Source organism: Lagenorhynchus albirostris, chromosome 3 (genome assembly GCF_949774975.1).
Source record: "Lagenorhynchus albirostris chromosome 3, mLagAlb1.1, whole genome shotgun sequence".
NCBI classification, from domain to species: Eukaryota; Metazoa; Chordata; class Mammalia; order Artiodactyla; family Delphinidae; genus Lagenorhynchus; species Lagenorhynchus albirostris.
The window spans coordinates 1,034,411-1,040,683 of NC_083097.1; the positions used below are offsets into that span (position 1 = coordinate 1,034,411).

Genomic DNA, 6,273 nt, shown 5'->3' on the forward strand with positions numbered 1-6,273 from the left:
ACGCGGGCCTCTCACTGTTGTGGCCTCTCCCGTTGCAGAGCACAGGCTCCGGACGCGCAGGCTCAGCGGCCATGGCTCATGGGCCCAGCCGCTCCGCGGCATGCGGGATCTTCCCAGACCGGGGCACGAACCCGTGTCCCCTGCATCGGCAGGCGGACCCTCAACCACTGCGCCACCAGGGAAGCCCGAGCTTTATTCTTTTGATCATGAAGCTATGGCTTTTTATATTCAATACTTTTAATTTTAATCTCCGGGCTTGAATTTTATTTTACGTTGGAGGGTGAATCCTGACAGTAGGTTGTGAGACTGCTCACAGCATTTACGTGACTCGTTTTCGATGCAGCTCCGCTGACAAGCTCTTTCACTTTAAGCATAAAATTAAAGAGAACTCACATCTCGTCTATCCTGCCGCGCTTCTGGTGGCGTCAGCATCTCTGTGGTCCACTCTCTTTCACAGGGTTTGTAATGTCAGCAAAAGGATTATTTCAGGCTGACACTTGGCACAGATGGTTCTCCGCCAAATGTGATTTCGAAGGGGAGGATTTGATCCCAATTATTCCATTCAGCTTTGTTGAAGGAGAGTAAGAAAAAAGAATGTACTCAGCTTCCGGTTCTGTAGTATTTTTATTTTCGATGTAACTGCCGTGACCCTGGCTGGCGGTGAGCTTTCAGCATGGACCGACATTTTGGCGGCTTCGGAAAAAGAAACCTCGTTCGCACAGTCCAGGGCTCTGGGAACGGCCGCCCCGCTTTCCTGCCGTGGCTGCGCTGTGCTGTGGACCCAACACAGATCCCTCTGTCCCCCGCTGGACAGCGGCCAGGCGGCCAAGGTCTGTGGAGCAGGACCACTCGGTGCGCGAGGCCAGCTCAGCCCTGGAAACCGCAGGGCAACAAAAAGCCTCTGTTCCCTCACGACAGGCTCTGCACAGAGAGGGTCCCGGCCGCGGCTCAGCCATGGGAACCGACTTGCAGATGGACCTGGCGGGAAAGCCCGCGGAGGGGGACAGAGGGTGCCCGATTCTGGTTCGGGGGTGGACCGGAGGAAGGGGACTCTGTCCCACGAATTTCTGCAGCACCTCCGAGTTCACGGGACCCTCACGACCACCTTTCCTTTCCTTCCTGAGGCGCTCGGTCCGGTGTTTAGTTTTCGGGGAGGGGGCGTTGGCTCACGTCAGCCCCACAAACTCAGGATCAGGAACTTGGTTTGGGGGAGACCCCCATTCCTGCAGATTTTGTGGAATTGTTGTATTCAGTTCTCAATCGCTTTTTTTTTTTTTTGGCTTTGAAACCTTAGCTGTCTGGACGTTGCCTGGAAGGAAGGGAGGGGGAGGAGTCCCTGACCCCAAGGGAAAGTGCGTCTAGGGATGCCTGGACCTCAGCCAACGCAGCCAAAGGGGCCGCTCTGGCCACCGGCCTCTCGCCCCACCCAGAAGGGAGGGGCCTGCCCACACCCCACCCTGGACAGGTGAGACCGGCAGCAGGTGATTAGTCACGGGCACATGACCGATGGGCCCATCTGGGGGGCTGCAGAGGAAGCTTTGCAGTTCCCAGGGGGACGAGGCGGGCTTGTATGGATAACCCTACAGCCTGGCAGGGGCCTGAGGCGGATGCATCCGGCTGGGAGTTGGGGGGTCTGCAGCTGGTTCTCCGCTGGGGGTCGTGCTCTTTCAGGCCCTGGAACCTTAGAACGTGGTGGGGCGGGGTGCTTGCCCACCACCGTGTGATCTTTCTAGGCTGTCTTGCCGTCCAGTCGACACAGCACAGTTCCCAGGACGGGGCGGGGCTGCATCTCAGGGGCGGAACCTGCCGGGCCCCATTTTCAGAAATCAGCGGAGCAGAAAGAGAAGAGGGCGCGTTTCCTGCTTCTCCTCTGGGCGCAGTCCTCGCAGCGACGCCGGCCCAGGCCCTGTGGGGCGGGACTTGCAGCTGGCGGTCAGCCAGGGGGTGGGGGCGGGGCTGAGGGCTTGTCCCTCCAGGCAGACCCGCTGCAGCCCGGGTGGGCTCCCCGCAAGGGGTGTTCCACCCGCCTAACCCCGTTCCTCCCCTCTCTCCAACCAAAGCTTCAGGGAAGTTCCTTTTACACCATCCTGCCCCTCTGAGGCCTAGGTAGGCACAGGACGGCTCTGAGTGGTTTCCAGGTGTTTTCACCTGAGCACACCTGTCCGCCAGTGTGTCCTGGAGGTGGGTGTGTTTTGAACTTAGCCATGTGGGGCTGAGAGGAGAACGGGAGACTGTGGGGGCGGGTGGCTGGTGCAGGGCCCACGTGCCAGAGGTTCTGCAGAGCCAGCCCTGGAATGTGGGCGCGGGGCGGGTGGGGTCCCCGCGGGTCCCTGATCAGGGCTGGGGACTCGCCCCTCGGTGTCCTGCTCTGCAGAGCAATGGGATTGGTCCCCCCACCCTGACACCTTTGCAAATTCTAACTGTGTTTTTCAAGGCTAAACACCTTCATCCGAGGCTCACCCCGAAGGCGACACCCTGGGTCCTGGTGAGAACCCCCCGTGGAGCTCAGGCCCCCACGGCCGCTGATTAACCCGACGGCTGCTCCTTTCTGACTATGCTGCACGGCGCCCGCAGTGCACTTTCTGCAGGACGGTCCAGCGTGTGAGGCTTTCAGTTATAGAACAGGGTAATCTGGAAGCTGTCTTTTCTGTCAAAACAAGGATTATACAACCTCGCAGTGATGATTCCTTAGTTTCAGAGTTTCTTTTTTTTAACTCAGTGCTGCTTTTCTGTGTCTAACCACATCTGGACTGCCAGGCCCTCACCACTGCATATGGAAAGCACGCCTTTTGAAAAGTTTCTGACGGTTTTGATTACACACTGAGGGACAGGAGGGAGGGGTGGCCTCCCGGGACCCAGCAGCATCGCTCCTTATCTCACCCGGGAACCGGCTGGAGAGGACGGCCCGTCTGCAGCGGGCTGGGTGGGAGGGCCAGGGGTATGTCCCGACGCGGTGGGAGCGCTGCCGGGAGGGTCACTGCGGGGCCGCAGTCGGGCAGGCCCCCACCCCGGCCCCGACTTCGGCAGAACCAGGTCCATCTCTGAGTCCAGCCGCTCAGGGTGTTCCGTGCTGTTAAAATTTACTGAGCCACGGAATCTCAGGTTCCTTCCCGAAAACGGCTCTCAGGGGTTTCCCTGCATGAGGGTGTGTCAGGACGGGCCCTCCCTCTGCCAACGGTGGCAGCTTTGGGTTCCCACCAAATTTCACCCGCTCCCAGGGTGAATTCCCGGCCCTTCTTGTCGTTCTTCTTGAAGATGCCGTTTGTGACTCTGCTTGTGGAGAGCACAGGGCGGGCCTGGGCTTTCGGGTGTTGGGGGGCACTGCGTGGAGGCTCTGTGAGTGCCAGGATGCCAGCGCCGCAGCGACGGGGCAGCGGCTCCGCCCGTGGTTCGTGATGCTGTGCAAACTGGCCGCCTTGCCTGACTTTTCCTCCGTGGAATGAAGTCGCCTGAGGGTCGCGTCCCTGCAAGGACACGGTCGGGTCCGGATGATTGAGGACCGTGTGGAATTCACGTGCAGGGGTGGGGCCTGGGCTGCAGGGTACCCCGAGCCGAGGGACGGGGGTCATTTTACTTCCAAACCCTGACGCAGGTGTGCCATCGCACCCTTCTCACAGGCCCAGGACGGCTTCAACCGACGAAGCTCTGGCTTTCAACCTGCCCCCCTCATGCCCCGTCCCCGCAGCTCAGGGCTGGCCCCTGGGACGTGGGAGCATGTTCCCAACGCAGCCAAGCTCGGGCTCTGACCGGGGCGGCGTGGGGGGTCACACGCAGGTGTGACCTGCTCAGGGAAGGCTGCCTGGAGGAAGAGGCCGCCGCGGGAGGCTGGGGGGACGAGGCTCCTGCAGGACTCAGGGCAGCACCTGGCAGGCAGGGGTCCGGGGCCCCATCATCCCGTCCACAGCCAGGACCCTCCCAGGTCACATGTCACAGGGGTGTGGGTACAGGCCAGGGAAGGGCACCCACGGGCAGTGTGCGCGAGGCTCTACCAGAACGCGGCCCTGTCTGGCTCTTCTTGCATTCGCTGTGGCCGTTGTCCGCCCACATCAGGATGAGTGGTCATGGCAGGGACGGCCTGGCCGCAAAGCGCAACAGCTCTGGGGCCAGCCCCGCACAGGCGTCTGTGGGTCTCCCGGGGCACCACTAGGGATAAGCAGGGTCCTGGCTGGCAGCAGGCAGCTGACTCCCACCAAAGACGGACGAAAGGGACCTTGAACAGTAGGGCCAGCGTCCAGGTGAGAGCAGGTGCAGGTGGGGGCCGGGCAGCATCACAGAGGCACGTGGGAAAGCCCTCACGTGCAGCAGGTTTGCGGCGCCCAGACCACCAAAGCCGAGGCTTCTGTGCCCGCCGTCCGCACCGGGCCCTCAGCAGAGGGGTCTCGGTCTCCTGGGACCCTCCCAAGGCGTCCGTGCCCCCTGGAGTTGAGAGGCAGTGCGATGCTCCCCGCTGGGGGGTTGGGGTCATTTCTGGACAAAGTCCCTAGAGTCGGTGCTTTTGCAACTCCTTTCCTGGAGGAAGCCCGCAGGCTCCCTCGGGGAACCCAAAGCCGCTCAGGGGGCGCTGCCCGGGCCCCTGCCATGTGTCACTGTGACCTTTTAGCTCGGGAGGGTCTGCGGGGCTGAGGGGGAGGGGCCGTCCCTCCCCCTCCCCCGCCGGAATGTCTGCGCTGCAAACAGGAACTTCGCCTTCTGGGGTCAGCTGACTCCTGGAAACGGCAGCACCGGGCCACGCAGTGCTGACCGAGGCCAGGATGTGGGCGCGTCCGGTGTGAGGGGGCGGCTGGGGCGTGGGCAGGAGGCCGCCTCGTGGTCTTGAGACGCCGTCCCCTCAACTCCAGTCCTGCCCTTGGGGCGGAGACGTCGCCCCTTCGGCTGCTGGACCTGTTCTGCTGGGAGGGCAGGGTCGCAGGTGACCCCGCCCAGGCTGGCTGTCCTGCCTGCTTGGGGCATCACGTGTAAGACCCCGGACCTTGCACTGGGGCTGCACTGAGTAGGGCTTTTGATGAACTGGGCCGACCCTGAGCGGTGGAGTCTGGGGGCCCTGCCGGGGGCCCTGAGGTGGTTCCCAGACCTGTGACGGGCGCTGCCCCCCGCCCACCACCGGGAGAGCTCCTGAAAGTTTACGCCCCTCCCTCCAGGAGCACCGTTGGTTCTCTGTAACCAGGACGATCAACCCTCGAACGTAGAGGAGGGTCTGGACCGCGGGTCTTTCCGTCTGCCGGCTCTTCGACTTCCGACTTCCTGGGCTCGACCACCGGTTCCTGGCCATCGAGCACGTGCAAAGCCAGTGTCCAGCGCTTCCTTCCCCGGAGCTCAGGCCGGCAGCCCTGCCCCTAGTCCTGGCGCTCTGGCCGGATGCTGTCTTTGTCTGGTCTCTTCCCCTCCTCCTTCAGATGCTCGGCTCTGTCTGCAGGTCCAGGCTTGGCATCCAGGACACACAGGCCCACGAGGACCGCCTGCATCCCACAGACAGAGCATGCACAGCTCCTGCTGTCCACCCAGGGCCTGGCGACCTCCCGGCATCGGCACACTGAGGTGGGTCTGCCCCCATGGAAACCGGCACCCTCGCCAAGTGGCGGACACCTCCGTCCAGGAGCCCTTCCTGATTTCCCCCACTCCTGGAAGCCTCTGGGGCGAGGGGAGCTGCCATCTCTCCACCCTCTCTTCTGCCCAGCGCCCTCCCTCCTGGAGAGGCAGACCCTCTGGGAGTGAGTCTAAGCATTGTAGTTCCTTGTCCAGGGCCACAGCCAGGTCACAAGGGCACAAGGAATGTCATCACACCCACCCTGTCCACAGGGGGCTGATTCACTCTTGTTCCCAACAGCTGGGGTGCTGGTCTGAGGACCCCACCGTTCTCTGCCTTTGAGCTTTTCAGGAAGCCCGTGCTGCCTGGGGGTGGACGTCCCTCTGGCCACCTCTACTCAGTCCCTCCGGCTGCACCCGAGCCAGCTGTCTCTGAGTCATCGGCCTACGGGTGACCCACCATCCCCTAAGCTCAGGTCGGCAGCTTCCCTCCCAGCAGAAGACAAACGTGAAATACTGTACGTCAACATTTGGAGAAGTAACTTCTGAGGCAAGATTGAGTTTTTAAAGATTATAGTTTGGAGAACTCAGGTGCCTCTAGTATTTTGACCGTTTCAGATTGCGGCGTTTTAGGCTACCTGTGAAATACCATCAGTGCTCCACTTTCATTGTTATTTTTAACCAGGAGCTTCATCTATGTGAAATAAAATTCATATTTTATGACAAGACTGGAAGAATGTAAACATAAGA

The 6,273-nt window shown here is 61.4% G+C and overlaps 1 long non-coding RNA gene across 1 annotated transcript; it reads left to right on the top strand.

Annotated features, from left to right (window-relative positions):
* Positions 1-1,318: 1,318 nt before the first annotated feature.
* On the top strand, positions 1,319-2,820 carry LOC132517952 (uncharacterized). The gene is made up of 3 exons (XR_009539844.1): positions 1,319-1,465; positions 1,734-2,181; positions 2,435-2,820. It is a non-coding gene; the product is annotated as an uncharacterized LOC132517952 (long non-coding RNA).
* The last annotated feature ends 3,453 nt before the right edge of the window (positions 2,821-6,273 follow it).